The sequence below is a fragment of the Lithobates pipiens genome, unplaced genomic scaffold, assembly GCF_037356315.1.
Source record: "Lithobates pipiens isolate NorthernLeopardFrog02 unplaced genomic scaffold, aLitPip1_a1.2 Scaffold_13, whole genome shotgun sequence".
Classification (NCBI taxonomy): domain Eukaryota; kingdom Metazoa; phylum Chordata; class Amphibia; order Anura; family Ranidae; genus Lithobates; species Lithobates pipiens.
In genome coordinates, this window is record NW_027507718.1 from 305062155 (window position 1) to 305080671 (window position 18517).

The window sequence follows — 18517 nt, forward strand, 5'->3', positions numbered from 1 at the left end:
TGCATTAATGTTCACTAAAGTGTTTTTTTTCAAAGAAATTCAGTTTAAAAAACAGCTGCGCAAATATCATGTGACTTGAAGAAATTGCAACACACACTATTTTATTCTCTAGGGCCACTGCTTAAAAATATATAATTTTTTGGGGCTTTAAGAAATCGTCTAGCAAAAAAAAAAAAAAAATGATGTTTACACTTCTGTGAGAAATGTCAGAATACTCTAGGCTTGGGAAGCAAGTAGTTAAAGGGGGCTTCCAGATTACGATAAACCTCCCACCTTCAGACACCCACCATGATGAGAACATGTGGTCTTATATGGTTCAGTAGGAGGGCGATGCACGCTTCTCCACAGTCTTGCCTGGCCTGTCAGGCAGCAAGGTTGAATAAGGGTCTGGTATTTTTTTTTTTGGAGGAGCGCTCACTTTTATTTTTGAATGGTATTCTCCCTTAAAATCTCTGCCATACCCTAAGGGTCTGGTTTTCAAATTGGAGGGATCTTAATGTAATTTTTGTTTTGCATAGGTCCCACTAAAATTCCAACCTGGTCTGAAGGGCCTGGTATGAATTATGGGGGGCATTTTAAACTATCCCCACCCTTTTGCTTACATGGTCAGAAATGTCCAACCATGAAGGTAAATGGGGCCAGTGGCGTCACTGGTTGCTAAGGACTCTGTGATGCCTGCACCTGCTGGTGTCCTTAACAATCATGGGCAATGGGAAGCTACCATGTATAATATTGGGACTAATACTGCTATTATACTTGACATTCAGTTTCTATGAACAGCAAAAGTTCAGTCCCATAAGCTCACCCCAATTGATTTCTTATGCCACCCGCTATTTCCAACTCACTTCAGTTTCACCAATCTTTTTCTCTACTGATTATAGATTTGGTGGGCTACCAGGGCACTGAAGTTGAGGTCTGCCAAAAATCTAGCCAGCGGGATCTTTGGTATTGGCCAGAAAGTTACTTTGTGCTTGAAACACTACATTTCTACCATTTTAACTCTAAAGAAAGATGTGGTAAAGAAAGTTTTTTTTTTTTGCTATCCCAATGTAATATTGATACTGTAGAACAGAGGGGGGGGGGGGGGGGGGGGAGGTTGGGACTTTAAATGAAGCACAACAAGGTGCTTCCATCCCGATAGTCAGTAAAAACTGTAAGGGGGGTTTGGGACTTTTTGATGAAGCAATTGTATAGTAAAGACAAACTGTAAATGAATAATATTTAAATATTTAATTGAAGACATTCATCTAAAATCATAAAGAATATAATTTATTTCATATACATATATACTGCACATAAGGCCTGAACATAATGAGTAAGATAATATAGTCAAAACGACATAAGATCAAAGTTTAATAAATAATTAAATAAAAAAGGAGAAAATGATTTTTACAAAGTTATAAATGCTATGGCGCAAAAAGTGCCACAGCGACAGACCCAAAACTGGCATATGCACCCACAGGGTATATACAGATCTATTGGCTAATCTAAGAACAATATCATAAAATGTTGATAATAGCTGGATAGGGATCAATCCATGTGGAATACAACTGTGTCATCAAGTATAGCTCAACGCGTTTCGTGGATTTTTCCACTCGTCAGGAGCAAATGCACCAGAGATTCCTATAAAGGTATATAAGATATGTCAATATTTAAAATAGAATTATACAAGATATTATATGTCAATAGATGGCTCACCAAACACACTCACCAACCAAAACCGCATCCGAAGCGCATGGTGACCAGCGCAGGGCAGGCCACGGATATAGACCCCCCACGGGAGCTGAGACGGCATAATATGGAGGTGCAACATCAGACGAACAGAGGAAATGTACAGTGTGGACAGCCAATTTAATAATACCAGACGTGACGATATTACCTGTCACAGCCCATCTGAGTACCCGAGTAGCTGAGTACCTGTCACAACCCATCTGAGTACCCGTCACAGCCCATCTGAGTACCTGAGCACCTGTCACAGTCCATCTGAGTACCTGTCACAGTCCATCTGAGTACCCGAGTACCTGAGTACCTGTCCTAGCCCATCTGAGTACCTGAGTACCTGTCCCAGCCCATCTGATACCCGAGTACCTGTCACAGCCCATTTGAGTACCCGAGTACCTGAGTACCTGTCACAGTCCATCTGAGTACCTGTCACAGCCCATCTGAGTACCCGAGTACCTGTCACAGCCCATCTGAGTACCTGAGTAGCTGAGTACCTGTCACAACCCATCTGAGTACCCGTCACAGCCCATCTGAGTACCTGAGTACCTGTCACAGTCTATCTGAGTAAATGTCACAGTTCATCTGAGTACCCGAATGCCTGTCACCAGTCCGTCGGAGTACCCGAGTACCTCTCACCAGCCCGTCACAGTACCCGAGTACTTGTCACCAGCTCGTCTGAGTACCCGAGTACCTGTCATCAGCCCGTCGGAGTAACAGAGTACTGGTCACCAGTCCGTCAGATTACCCGAGTACCTATTTGCAGCCCATGCCTCATAGAATACACATTGGGGTGTTTGCTTTCCAAAATTGGGTCATTTTGTGGGTAATTCCATTGTCCTGGTGCCCCAGGACCTTCAAAAGTGTGATAGGTAGGAACAAAATGAGATGTGTCATTTATACCCCTGGAACGCCTGAAGGTTCCACTTCCTTGTTGGACCTCTGTATATGGCCAGGCTGTGTAAAAGTCTCACACATGTGGTATTGCAATACTCAGGAGGAGTGTAATTTTTGCTATATACATGCTATGTGTTAGAAATATTTTATAAATGGACAACTTTGTGTAAAAAATAAAAGATTTTAATTTTCACTTTCCACTTTTTCTGAAGACTTGTGTAAAAAAATTAACCATTCAAAAGACTCATAATGCTTCATAGAATATACTTTGGGGTGTTTGTTTTCCAAAATGGGGTCATTTTGTGGGTAATTCCATTGTCCTGGTGCTCCAGAGCCTTCACAAATGTAATGTGGTCGTTAGGAAATTAGAGGTGCCATTTATGCTCCTAGAACACCTGATGGCGCTCCCTGCATGTTGGGCCTCTGTATGTGGACACGCTGTGTAAAAGTCTCACACATGTGGTATAGCCATACTCAGGATGAGTAGCAGAATGTATTTTGGGGTGTAATTTTGCTATGTACATGCTTTGAGTTAGAAATATCTTATAAACTGACCACTTTGTGTAAAAAAAAATATGTTTTCATTTTCTTTCCACGTTTTCCGAAGACTTGTAGAAAAAAAAATAACTGTTCAAAAGACTCATTGTGCCTCATAGAATATACGTTGGGGTGTCTGCTTTCCAAAATTGGGTCATTTTGTGGGTAATTCTACTGTCCTGGTGCTTCAGGGCATTCACAAATGTAATAGGTCGTTAGGAAATAGAGGTGTCATTTATGCTTCTAGAACCCCTGACGGTGCTTCCTGCATGTTTGACCTCTCGGTGTGGCCAGCCTGTGTAAAAGTTCCACACATGTGGTATTGCCTTACTCGGGAAGAGTTGCAGAAATGTATTTTGGGGTGTAAATGGAAGTATGCATATACTGTGTATGAGAAATAACTTGTTATTATGACAATTTTGTAAAAAAAAATATAAAAAAAACATTCTTCTTTTTCCCAAGAATTGTGGGAAAAAATTATAACGTCAAAAAACTCACCATGCCTCTTACTAAATACCTTGGACTGTCTATTTTTCAAAAAGGGGTCATTTGGGGGGTATTTGTACTTTCCTGACATTTCAGAGCCTCAAGAAATGAGATAGGCCGTCAGTACATCAGGTGTGATCAGATGTGATCAATTTTCAATGATTTGCACCATAGCTTGTAGACTCTAAAACTTTCAAAGTGACTAAATAATATAAACTAATTTATTTTTACCAAAGAGATGTAGCCGTATAAATTTTGGCCCAAATTTATGAACAAAAATGACTTATTTGGAAAATGTTATCATAGAAATTAAAAAAAAGTGTTTTTTTTTTTTCAAAATGTTCGCTCTTTTTTCACTTATGTCGCAAAAAATAAAAAATCCAGTGGTGATTAAATACCACCAAAAGAAAGCTCTATTTGTATGAAAAAAAATGATAAAAATGTTGTTTGGGTACAGTGTTGCATGACTGAGTAACTGGCATTCAAAGTGTGAGAGCGCTGAAAGCTAAAAATTGGTCTGGTAAGGAAGGTGTATAAATGCCCTGTATTGAAGTGGTTGAAGAGTAGTTCTGACAAAAAAAAAATTCAAAGTCAGCAGCTACAAATAATCTAGCTGCTGACTTTTAATAATCGGACAGCCACCTGTGCCAGGGTCCAGGGATGCAGGGGAACGAAGCCCTGCTGGTCTCCTCCTCTCTGCGGTGCAAGCATTGTCACTGTGGGCGCCCGGCATGCGTGGGTAATTCTACTGTCCAAATTTTAAATTTTTAAAGCTCAACCCAATGCTATTTTTTTACGTATATTCCTACAGTAATATTGAAAATATTAAAAAAATATATTTCTGTCTCTAATGCTAGTCTCCTCTCAGGAGTTGAATGACAATGAGACCAAAGACATACTGTGTAGAGTATATACAAAAGTAGATAACCTGAGGATGTTATTAGTTATTGTTGCACTATTAAAGTTATTTAAATTAACTACTTCCCACCCGGCCAATGTACATATAAGGCCGGGTGGGAGCCGCCTCCTTCTGACTGGACATTCAGGAACGTCCTTCAGAAGGAGGGGGATCGCATGCGGAGCGATCCCGATACGCTCGTGTCACCCAGACACGGTGCATCTCAGATCGGCAGGAGGGCTCTGGGATTGGCCCTCCTGATCACATGACAGCCGTGTCCAATCACAGACGTCATGTGATCAAAACAACCAGCCGGTTGCTAGGCAATCGGCTCCTCCTCTCCTCACACGGAAGTTGTTGCTGAGGAGAGGAGAGTAGATCGCTGCAGCCGGCTGGTGATCAGTGAGTATGAGCTGTTTTTACAGCTTTTTACTCACTGATCGCAAGTCTAGTGTAAACCTACAGTGTAAACACACATGTCACCACAATACACATGTCACCACACATGACTCCAAAATACACGTCACCACACATGTCCCCAAATAATAAAAAGACATGTCCCCAAATAAAAAAAACATATGTCCCACTAAAATCACATGTCCCAATGATTATCTGCACACATATGTACGTGATCACCTGCACACATCTGTAAATGATCATTTGCGTACATATGTCCGTGATCACACAAACCAATTATTATACACTTAAGGAATTTTTTTTACCAAAAACATGTAGCAGAATACATTTTGGCTTAAATTTATGACAAAATTAGATTTTATTGGATTTCTTTTAAAATAGAAAAAAGAAAATATTGTTTTTTTTCCAAATTTCTGCTTTTTTTGCGCTTATATCGCAAAAAATAAAAAACGGAGTCGTGAATAAATACCACCAAAATAAAGCTCTATTTGTGCGAACAAAATGATAAAAATTTCATTTGGGTACAGTGTAGCATGACCGCGCAATTGCAAGAGCGATGAAAGCTGAAAATTGGGCTGGGAAGGAAGGGGGCGAAAGTGCCCTGTATTGTAGTGGTTAAAAAGTGTGATATTTTAAAATAGAGGATTTGACAATTGTATTGGAGACTAGGGAAAGGCCAATACTATAGTATAGATTGTGGAGGGCAGAAAAACAATTCTTCTGAATAGAGCAAATTCTCTAGCCCTGGATAAAAGGGGACCATCCCCTACTATCCCTAGATACTTTGTGAAGGGAATGTGTACGGATATAACATTCTCTGAGAACGTGATATCTTTTCCTAGTTTAAAGGAATGTTTCATTACAAGATTCAAAACTATATTTTGTTCTTTGGGTGAAGCTAATGGACCCCTGATGTCTCCATAAAGAGGATCTTGTCACTACTCTTAGTACACACATACTGTACATATATGGTTAAGACACATGTAAATACATCAATACCTTGTATACATCCCTAAACACACATCAGAAGTGGAAGAAAAACTGTAGGGCTGTTATTTTACCTCTGACGGGTTGCCTACTTATTTTCAATTTTAGTTATCATTGTATATTGCCTTTCACAGGATAACTATTGCATACTGGAGCTAAAACTGCTAAATGTGGCCTCTGCATTCAAGTGTTAATGACCCCTGGTCATGAAATGGTTACACAAAAGAGGAAGCAATTCAGATGAAAACATACCAACTTTTATTGTGAGTTTATGAAAGAATAATCATGGACCTATAAACATCCATTCCTTATACAACTAATTTCATGTACTCTGATTAATCCAAGAGTCCTTTGGTGAAATCAATTGGGCAAAAGTGAAGATCTAGTGATCCTCTCTTCCATTCACTGATACACTTTTGACCAAGAGATTCCAAGCCTGCCCACCACGACAAGGTAGACTCTTCTAGGGCAGGACCTACACTAAACTACACTAAGCTACCCTACTGGATGCTAGTCATCATTTTTCTAATGTTGGATGTATGTTTGTAGTAGGCCTCATCCTATAATCTGTGTGTGTGATCTACTCTCTCCTAATTTGGTTGTGTGTCTGTGTGCATCTCTCTAAAGCATGTACCAGTCAGTTTATGTACATCTGGATGTCCTCTGTTAGTGTAGGTCAGTGCATGCCAGTCAATGTATGTATGTCAATGTATGTTTTTACCTGGGCACGTAGCCAAACTCCTCGGCAATTCGGTGTTCCTCTTGCCTTCGATGAAAAAATCTTGGCCCTCCTGATCTGAGGCATAAAGAATCACATGCTCGGTCCATCTGTGCATAGAGCTTCAGCCTAAGGATCTCCTCCTTCCTCTCAGGTGGAAATGGCTTTGAAATCTCTTGGTTGGTTGATTTAATGCCTTCAAGTGAAAATACAATAATGTTAACTTTGCTGCACAAAATATAAGATCCAACATGTCGAGCATTAAAATTTCCAATTAACAAAAAACTTCAGTACCCTGAATTTTCCATAGGTGACATTTCAAAGGCCCCTACAGGTCATTGGTTTAAAGTTAAGGTGCTATTAAAGGCTTTTTTTATAATTAAAGTAAAAAAGATGTTTTTTTATCTGCTTTGTGCTACAATATTTCACATAGCAGTCCTCTTTGGCAGTCCCCCACTGACGCTGTCCTCTCTTTCCTCCTCCGAGTGCCCCCTTAGCAAGCCATGCACTATGGGGTCACCCATGGAGGTGTGCTCCTGAGCCAGGCTGTATGCATCCATAGACACATACAGCACTGTTAAGTCCTGCCCCACTCCCTTCCCATTGGAGTTCAACTGACAGCAGCAGGAGGCTAGGACTCCCACTGCTCTCAGTGTCTCCTGTGAGACTTTGAAAGTCAAAAGAGCAGTGCTGCAATCGGGACAGAACTGGATTGGTAAGTGATGACAAAAGTCAGGTAAGTGCTTAGGGGAAAATGGTCAGAACAAATAGTGTTTTATACCTGAAAAACACATTTTTTTCAGTTACAGGCCACGGTTCGGTCCCGCCCCCTCTCTCTCTTCATTGGCTCACTGACAGCAGTCTCAGCCAATGTGGAGGGAGAGTCTGCCGAGACTCTCCTGCAACATCGCTGGATTGAGTTGGGCTCGGGGAAGTATTAGAGGGGCTGAGGGGGGCTGCTGAAAACATACCGTATATACTCGAGTATAGGCCGACCCGAATATAAGCCGAGGCCCCCAATTTACCCCCAAAAAACTGGGAAACTTATTGACTCGTGTATAAGCCGAGGGTGAGACATGCCTGTCCATCCCTGTGTGTCCGTCCATCCCTGTGTGTCCATCCATCCCTGTGTGTCCGTCCATCCCTGTGTGTGTGTCCGTCCATCCCTGTGTGTGTGTCCATCCATCCATCCCTGTGTGTGTGTCCATCCATCCATCCCTGTGTGTGTGTCCATCCATCCATCCCTGTGTGTGTGTCCATCCATCCATCCATCCATCCCTGTGTGTGTGTCCATCCATCCCTGTGTGTGTGTCCATCCATCCCTGTGTGTGTGTCCATCCATCCCTGTGTGTGTGTCCGTGCAGCCTTGTGTGTGTGTCCGTGCAGCCTTGTGTGTCCAGCCTACCTGTGTCCCGAGCCTCCGTCCCATGCCTCCGTCGTCCCGTGCCTCCGTCGTCCCGTGCCTCCGTCCCGTGCCTCCGTCCCGTGCCGAGCCTCCGTCCTTCTGCCATGCCAGGATCGCCGCTCTTCGTCGGCGCCTCGGCGGCCATTCCTCTGTTCAAAAGCCGCGCCTCCGTCTGTGATAGGCGGAACACTCAATTTCCCAGCAGTCTGTGTTCCGCCTATCACGGACATCCTCTCATCCTCATCCGTAGTATGAGGATGAGCGGATGTCCGTGATAGGCGGACCACTGACTGCTGGGAAATTGAGTGTTCCGCCTATCACAGACAGGGAGGCGCGGCTTTTGAATAGTAGAATGTCCGCCGTCTGTCTGCTCGACACGCTGATCGGGCAGGCAGACGACGATGGCTCGAGTATAAGCAGAGGGGGGCACTTTCAGCCTCAAAAAAGAGGCTGAAAATCTCGGCTTATACTCGAGTATATACGGTACTTTTTTTTTATCTTAATGCATAGAATGCATTAAGATAAAAAACCTTCTGACATTACAACCACTTTAATGTTCAAAAAAATGTTGCCTTTACAACCACTTCAGCATGAAAAAATAGCCTATGATTATTGCTTTTACCACCTTGGCATGCATGGACCCAGAACACAATATATATCACAATATATATTATTATATATATTATATAGCTGACAGCTGATCACGTGGTAAGGGGTCGGGATCGACCCCTTGCTTCGATCCGTGATCAGGCGAGTCTCATAGACTCGCCGATCACAGAGCGCGGCGTCAATGCTTTTTCTGCTGTTGAGACCTCACTAACTGAGTGAGTTTGCAGTAATATACTTCATGAATCTTTCATTTGTTTTGGTTGCTCATACCATGCTTAACCATTTGCTTACTGGGCACTTTAACTCCCTCCTGCCCAGACCAATTTTTAGCTTTCAGCGCTGTCACACTTTGATTGACAATTGCGTGGTCATGCTACACTGTATTTAAATTAAATTTTTATCATTTTTTTCACATAAATTAAGCTTTCTTTTGCTGATATTTAATCACCACTTGGGTTTTTATTTTTCTGCTAAGCATACAAAAAAAGACAGAAATGAAAAAACAAACAAAAAAAAACATGGTTCATAGTTCGTTATAAAATTTTGCAAATGGGTAATATTTCTCCTTCATTGATATTCACCAATGAGGCGGCACTGATGGGCGCTGATAGGCTGCACTGACAGGCACTAATGGGGTGCACTGATGGGCACAGATAAGGCGACACTGAGAGGCACTGATAGGCACTGATAAGACAGCAATGATGGTCCCTAATGGGTGGCACTGATGGGTGTCACTGATGAGTGGCAGTGATGGGTGACACTGATGAGCACTGATAAATGTCACTGGTGGGCACTGATAGGTGGCACTGATGGACACTGGTAGGTGGCACTGATGGGCACTGGCAGGTGGCACTGATGGACACTGGTAGGTGGTATTGATAGGCAGCACTGGTATTGGCACTGATTGGTGACATTTATAGGTGGCACTGATAATTGACACTGTGGGCACTGGCAGGTGGCGCTGGTGGGCACTGGTAGGCGGTACTGTTGTGCACTGGCAGGTGGCACAAGTGGACACAGAAGCCTCTGCAGAGGCTCTCCACGATCGGGAGTGATGTCCCTCTCACAACCGCCGGCGATCCAGTGTGAGAAGAAAAAATAGCTGATTACCGGCTCTGTTTACATCACATGTTCAGTTGTCATTGGCTGACAGCTGATCACATGGTAAGGGGTCGGGATCAACCCTTCACTCTGATCTGTGTTCAGCAGAGTCTCCTAGACTCGCTGATCATAGAGTGCACCGGGGCGCAGGCCGCTCGTTCACTGGAGGAGTGAGCTAGTCTCTCTAGCGGTGATACAGACAGCAATAAAACCATGACAGGGGTTCTAGATGATCCCTACTCAATCTGAAACACAGAAAATCTTTTGGCTTTAGATACACAGTGTCTGATACCCTCTTCCCACACAATACCTCTAACTCTGTTATATATATAGATATTTATATGTTTGTTCCTTTGTTGTGTTCACTCTTCCTCTGAGCGATTATTGTTTCCATTTTCCAGGCCATTCCAGTTTGATTTGTGTGTTTTACCTCCCAGTTGTCCCTCTTTTAGAACCAAATCCATCTGTCCTTCTTTCTTCCATAGGTGCCCCTCTTTTTTGGACAGATTTGTAGACCTGTGTAATAAATGCAATACTTAACTGCCACAAGTATTATAATACATTACTTTACACCTTTCATACAGACCTTTTCATTCTCACATTCTCATTTTAAAAAGACAATGACAAAGGAAACATAACGATGAAAAGACCGTTTGTGTGTTTATCCAATCATTTTGTTTTATTTTTTTAATTCTTCGCGGTATATGCAACTGACTACAGGACGTATGTCCTTTTTCCTCTTTCCCATCTCAAAAAGTTGGGAAGTTGGCAAAGATACGAATGTGATCACTTGAGATTCTACCAAAATGTTTGGAAGGTGATTGTTTGACTGTGTCAGCAAAGGCGAGCCAATGATTAGACCTTTTTACTTGATGCCCATCATAGTGTCTGCATCACTTACAGGGATCCATCACAATCATTCTGCAACTAAACACTACTTCATTTTCATTTTGTCAATTCCTTCTCCCATGAAGACAATACCATCCAACCATTGTGTGTAGATAGGCAAGGGGCTACCGTCTGGACCCAGAAGGCACAGCCGGTTCCCAGATGATGTGAGCGAAGAAGATGGTGGTGCAGGACCTGGCATGCGCTGGCTTTGGGCAGATTGCTGCAGGACAAAGCTGGATTCGCTGGTCCGGTGTAGAACAAAACATTACACTCACTTTTCCTGCTGTTTAGAAAAATTTATTTTTGACCCACGTATAAGCTGAGATGCATGTGTTAAAATGTTCATCAAACAGCAGAACGATTGTGTTGTTTTTCATGTGACTTCAGGGGTGTATAGTTTGGGTTGGTAAAGCCAAGCTATTTTTTTTCTGTCCCCCTACGGCTAGAAGAGAGTCTCTGCTCCTATACACATGGCTGGATCAAGATCAGGCTCAGGTAAGTATAAGGGGGGGGGGGGGGGGGCTGAAGGTAGAGCTGCCTGCAGAAGGTTTTTTTTTACTTTACTCCATAGAATGCATTAAGATAAAAAAAAAAAACCTTCTGCCTTTAGAACCACTTTAAGAAGTAGCCCATATTATGCATTAATCCTTTGAGTTAATCCTTACTGGTGTGAATCTGAGCAGGGTGTATTGAACTCTGCAATAGCTAGTTGTGCATTGTTAGTTTGGTGCATGTTCCATGTAATTGTTAGCTGGGGAATACCCCAAAGCTTATGTTTTATGCTTCAATTAAAATTCTGTAATAAAAAGAAATTTCCAAACAAAGAAGTAGCCCATATTCACTTTTCAAGGGATTTTCTACTTATGTCAGTGAATAAGGCGAAGCTGTGCTGCTTTCAAATCTTAACAATAATGTGCGATCAGCATCATTTCCTTTTTCATTTTCCTTATGTGTGATTGGGTATCCTTTGCAAAGTGAAATTTTGCTACTTTCACTAAGCAAAGTTAGAATTCACTTTAAACAGTGAACAAGCTTTACCCCTTTAGTAATTCAGGGTCACTGTATGTGCCGGGTGTTATGGACCCGCCATCAGCACAGTGCCCTGTATTCACCCTTCTCATCATTGAGGATTGCTCAGCATTACTGGTTGGATGGGAGCATGGAGTTTTTCTTTTCAGGTAGTAGTTTAAAATAAGGAACAAGGGCAGTTGGTCAGGGGTGCGCATGCGCGGGACTTCCGGGAAGACGCTCTGAACGGGAGCTCCGCACCGCTCCGGCCTTCCGCGGCACTTTCCCAGCGCGCTTTTTAGCGGACACCTTCGGGGAGACCATCCCCGTGCTCCGGATCAGTTGGGGCGACTTTCTGAATGCCGGGGAAGACGTCTAGGAAAGACGTAAGCCGCAAACTTCTCTTCGGCCTGACGGACACTCAGCCACCCAAGATGGCGGCGGCTATAGCAACACGCGGCGAGGCCGCAATCCCCCCACCTGGAACAACCTTGGGGACATCTCCTTCTGCTCCAGTGAGTAACCCCCAGCATCTCTCCCCCTCTCCTGCATCCACAGAATCTCTCCTGGGCAGGCTGCAGTCGGATAACCCTTTCTCCCCGCTTTCCAACCCTCCCAGCTGCATGGCTGAGTCTCCTCAAGCTACCCCTATTCAGCCCAACTATCCCCCTGATGTGTCTCAGCTCTTGAACAGTTTCTCTGACATGCTGGCAGTGGGTCTGGCCCAAAATGCTGCTCAGATTACAGCAGCTATCAAGGCTGACATCCAGAGCTTGGGGAGCAGAATTGACTTAATTGAGCAGACAATGGATGACAATGCAGCCCTCACCAATCAGAATTCTGCTTGTATCCAGACACTACAAGATCAATTAGACACTGCCCTCTCGAAAATTGACGATTTAGAGAACAGGAGTAGACGTTATAACTTTCGCATCAGAGGGATCCCAGAATCGCAAGAGGATATACCTGAAACTGTTAAATCCTTGATTAAAATCCTTATCCCTGACATCCCGGACCAGAGGCTGGAATTAGACAGAGCTCACAGAGTCCTGCAACTTCCCCGTAAAGACGGCCTTCCTCGGGACATTGTGGTCAAACCACACTACTACGGGGTCAAGGAGGAAATAATGAAAAGGTCACGCAACAAGGAAGATATCTTTTTTAATGGCGTCAAAATCCAAATCTTTGCAGACATTTCCCCCACAACAATCCAAAAAAGGAGGGCTCTAAAACCTTTACTTGATGTTCTCTCCCTGAAGATGATTAAATACAGATGGGCCTTCCCCTTCCGCCTACAATTTCATTATAAGGAAAAGTCGCACAGCTTCACGGATTTCCAGAGTGGCGAACGCTTGCTCCTCCACTTAGGACTCATCTCCCAGGATTCTTCTTCCGAACAAATGGACACACGCCCGGCCTCTGCCAAAAGACCTCCTCCATCGAGCCCTCTGACCCCCCTCTGGGTCAAGCAGCAACCTAAGAGACAGCGTGACACGGTCCCCCCAAGATGAACGTCTTCCACCTCTGATCCTTACGGGTCTGCTTGCTTCTTTATATCCTATCCGGATCCTTTGGAAGTGATGCCCTCACGTCCTTGACTTTTGAGTCACCTCGGACTGACTTATTTCACTTCCCCCCCCCTCCCCACTCCTGTTTTTTGTTTTTTTTATGGATAACTTTCTTTTTATATTACAGGCCAGGTGGACTTGGGGGTCCCCCCCAACATATTTCTCCTGAAGGGCCACAGTGCCCCTACCTGGCCCACGCCACCCCCCTCCTTCTTCCCCCCTCCCCCCTTCCCTTCCACAGAGGTTGTCCTCAGGCCCCTGAATGCCTGTTTTGCAACTAAGTCTCACTGTTAGTGTTCTTCATTATGCCCGCAGGGCATGAGTGTCTCTTTCCTAGGGGCCTTCCCCTACACTAGGTTCTCTAAGTGTATGTTAAAGTTGTCACACCTACTTGTTATTCCAATTGTTAATGTTTATAACGTTGTGCCTTTTTTCCTGTTATAGGTGTCATTTTATTGTTTTGCCTTTTTTTTCTTTTTTTTGACGAGTGCCGCGCGGCCGGAGCGGGCCAGCTTGCCACTCCACCTGCTGTTACCCTGGGGCCTAACCCCCCCTTGGTGACACCGGGACCGCAACCCAGCTGCGGGTTGCCCTCCTTCCGATCCCTGCCACTCAGAGGGATTTGGAGCAGGTTCGGACCTGCAACCCCCCCTACCTCTCCTGGGGAATCCAGACAGCTTTTCCGTCTGGACTCTCCATCTCTCTTCTTTTTTCTCTTCACTCTTTTCCTCTGTCCCTTCCTTCTTCCTTGTACTTACGATTCTCTTCCCTCTCAGGTGCCTCCAAGGAGAGCGAGCTGGTTTACACCCTTTAGGATACTGGGACATCATCGGATCTCACAAGTCGGGACTATTGATCGCCTGGTTCGGGTAAGCAAAGCCGGCATGCACTCGCACCTTTTCCCTCACACCCATGGCTGATGACGATCCCAAACCACAACCTCTAAGGATCGCATCTCATAATACACAGGGCCTAAACTCTCCCATGAAAAGGCGCAAAGCTCTGCACAGCTACCATTCCAAGAGCCTGGATGTCGTCCTCATTCAAGAGACGCATTTTCCTAAAAGCTTTAATCCCTCCTTCCTGCACGGTAACTACCCTACCTTTTTTCTGGCCAATGCAGATGACAAGAAGCGGGGAGTAGCTATCCTAATTTCAAAACGCACCCCTTTCACACTGTCCCAGGTGATTAGGGATGGGGAGGGAAGATATATTTTAGTCAAGGGACATATCAATGGATCCCTCTTCTCGTTTGTGTCTTACTATGCTCCCAACAAGGGTCAATCTCAATTCTTTTCCTCCATGCTAACCTTTCTTTCCCCTCATTTGGAAGGAAAGGTTCTCATGGGTGGCGACTCTAACGTCGCCTTTGATCATGTGTTAGACAAGTCTGCCCCTAATAAAGCTCTCCTGAAAAGACCTCCCAAACAGAGTCTCCGCATTGCTAGACTCTTTCATGCCTTGGGCATGATCGACTCCTGGAGGGAACTCAATCCCTCGTCCCAGGACTACACCCACTATTCTGCCCCACATAGGACATTCGCACGTATAGACCATATCTTCCTTCACTCCTCAGATATCCACCATGCGCTTCACGCTACTATTGTTGATGTGCCTTGGTCGGATCATTCCTTGGTTATCCTGAAAATCTCGGGCTGCCTCTCCCAATCGCATACTCCACAATGGCGGCTGAAGGAAACATTGCTTTCCAACTCTGCTCATCGCACGGCCCTTGAATGTGACATCAAGGAATACTTTCACACCAACGATACTGAAGACATATCCCCCGGGGTGTTATGGGGGGCACATAAAGCGGTGATGAGGGGCAAGTTTATACAACTTGCCTCGCGTCTTAAGCGGGAAAAACACATCGACATTCTTAACCTAGAGAAAAATTTCCGGGCCTTAAGTAAAGCACACAAGCAGCATCCCACGGCCTCTTCCCTGGCTATGCTGGACACAGCCAAAATTGCCCTCAACACTGCACTTACCTCTAGTGCCGAAAAACATTTGCATTGGACGCAGGGCAGATTTTATCTCAATTCCGACAAATTTGGTCCTCTCCTTGCAGCAAAGCTGTCCCCTAAATTTAGAACCCAGGCCCTCCCTAAAATCAAATCTCTTTCAGGCTCGCTCACACAAAACCCGAAACATATTTTGAATGCGTTCCATGCATTCTATTCGAAGCTCTATTCCTGCCCTGTCCCGGACAACACTCAGTCATCTAACACCTTTATGGATAACATTCCCCTCCCCAAGATTTCAGAAGCACACCGCACAATGATGGAAGCCCCCATCTCTGAAGCTGAAATTAGAGCAGTCATTAAGACTCTTAAGAACAACTCCGCCCCTGGTCCTGATGGGTTCTCCACTTCTTATTACAAGACCTACTCTGAGATCCTGTCCCCTTATCTGGCCCGGTTCTTTAATTCCCTGAACAAAGCGTCACCCTTGGACCCAGAAGCCAACTTGGCGTACATTTCCGTCATACCAAAACCGGGGAAAGACCAGAGCCTGGTCAGCAATTACAGACCTATCTCGTTGATTAATAACGACCTAAAGATAATGACTAAAATTCTCTCGAACCGTTTGGGCTCCTTTATTGGAGCATATGTCCATAAGGACCAAGTTGGCTTCATTCCAGGAAGGCAGGGGCCGGACCAGATAAGAAGGGCGGTTGACATCATTTCTCTACTTAAGTCAGGTTGGGACGGGGGACCCTCACAGGAAGGCTTCCTCCTCTCAATTGATTTACAAAAGGCTTTCGATACTATCACTTGGCCATACCTTTTTAGTGTTCTAGAAAGATGGGCTTCGGCCCACATTTCCTCCATCTCCTGGGAGCCCTTTATTCCCAACCTAAGGCTAGAATCAGACTTCAGGGCCACCTTTCCGAACCCTTTCTGATTCGGAAAGGTACTAGACAGGGGTGCCCGCTCTCCCCCCTCCTCTTCGCCATCGGCATTGAAACCTTAGCTATCTCCATTAGGAACCACCCAGACATTCAGGGAGTTAAATGCGGAACGGTAACACATAAATGCGCTCTGTTTTGCGGACGATGTCCTCCTCTTTATAACCTCCCCCCTCACCTCGACTCCTAACATTCTCCAACTCCTCCGAAAATTTGGGGAGGTATCCGGGTTGCAAGTTAATATGGCCAAATCGACAGCCCTCAATGTTTCTATCCCCTCAGACCTTGTTAACAGGCTCAAGGAGCATTTCCCTTTCTCCTGGAGCAACCCGTCCATTACCTATCTAGGTGTCCAGCTTACGCACACCATCGAACACTTGTATAAACATAACTACCCACCCATGTTTAAGAAACTCAAACAGGACCTAGAGCAGTGGTCTCTCCACAAGCTGTCATGGATTGGGAGGATCAATGCAGTCAAGATGACTCTTCTCCCTAGACTTTTATATCTATTCCGATCATTGCCGATACCTATCCCCAAATCCCACATCCAAACCCTACAGTCAGCGCTCATTAGATTTACCTGGGGCAAGTCTAACCACAGACTCCCCAAGACAACGCTATTTAGACCTAGACGGAAAGGCGGGCTTGGGCTGCCTAACCTCTGGTGTTACTACCAAGCGGCACAACTCTGCCAGATTTCTACAGTATTTGCCAGAGGTCCAAAGCCTGACTGGCTCCTAATGGAAAGACAAGCTATCCCCAAACACACTATTGATTACCTGTTGTGGCGCCCACCGAAATCTAGACCCCCGATCATGGCCCCTACCCTCTCCCATTCCTTTGCGCTTTGCGACACGCTCTTCAAGACCAACATTCTCACCTCAGAGTGGCGACCTCTTACACATCTCTTCAATAACCCCTCATTCCCACCTGGGAGGGATGTTAGAGCATTCCAGTGGTGGATAGATAAAGGCCTTTATAGAATAGGGCACTTTCTCAACCAGTCTGGGCCACTCAAACTCGGGCATTGCATATCTAAACTGGAGATGCCAGATTCAGAAAGATTTCGATTCCGCCAAATTTCCCACTTCCTACACACTCTGATTTCCCATCATCCCCTCCCCCTTTCTATTTCCCCTTATGAACTTTGGTGCTCGTCAGCCATGGACGTGAGGGGGGGCATTTCCCTGATCTACTCTGCTTTGGTCGATCCAAGGGAAAAGGCGAGTTACATGCTGACCTAGATATTGAATGGGACCTGGACACTTGGCACTCCTGTTTCTCGAGTGCCTTCAGGGGGATCCTTAACATTTCTCTGATGGAGGCAGACGTCAAAGTCTTCTCGCGCTGGTATCTGGTCCCGACTCGTCTGGCCAAATTTTACCCCCAATCCTCGCCCCTGTGTTTTAGGGGATGCGGCCATCTAGGGTCGCTCCTCCATATTCTATGGGAATGCCCCAGGATTAGAAGCTTCTGGAACAAGACCTTTGGCCTTATTCGTAGGGTCACTGGTCTTGTTATCCCGCAATCCCCTGCAATTGCCCTTCTGAATCAAGCGATACCCCTAACCACTATACATAGCCGAGTTCTGATTCATTTTTTCTTTATCGGTGCTAAACTGACGATTGCCAGGTCTTGGAAGTCCCCCAGGGTCTCCTTCCCACTATTTAAACAAAAAATTACTTGGATTATGTTCAACGAAAAAACTTCGCACTCAATTTTGGACAAAATAGACAAATTTAAGCGGGTGTGGGAACCTTGGGCCAACTTTATTGGGATCCTTCTTTAAGACCAGTCTCAGGGCTCGGTTATTGTTTAGCCCCCAGTTCTATGTTATATCATGTTGTCCACGGTCTCTCCTTGGACCAGGCACACCTCTCTGTACACCTATCTCTCTCTCTTTTTTCCCCTTTCTCTTTCCTATTCCTTTCTACTCTTTCCTTTCTCTACCCTGTCCACAGCCTCTCCCTCTCCATGCCCTGCTCAGCCGGGTTTTGGTGATTTTTGGGACTCAGGACAGGTCATAGCAGTTTTTTACTTATTTATTTTATTTTACTTTTATTGTTCTATCACCTTGTGGCCTTAGATTCACTAGCTTCGCACTGTTGGTCCCACTACTCCTGGGCCTTTTCTTCATAAGCTGATGGTAGCTATGTTAATAGTTGGGACTCTCAGAGGCCTGCACCTAGCTCACTGTACGTTCTCTTGATCCATTACTTATCTCAGTCAATTTTTGCTAATGTTAGGCATATAGTCCTCCGGTTATATCAGCAGGTTAGGGGGGTTTCGAGACCCAGACACAGCATGATCCCTGTCGGGGTGTCGGGGCCTTGATCCTCCCAGAGGTCGTTTCCGGCTGTTC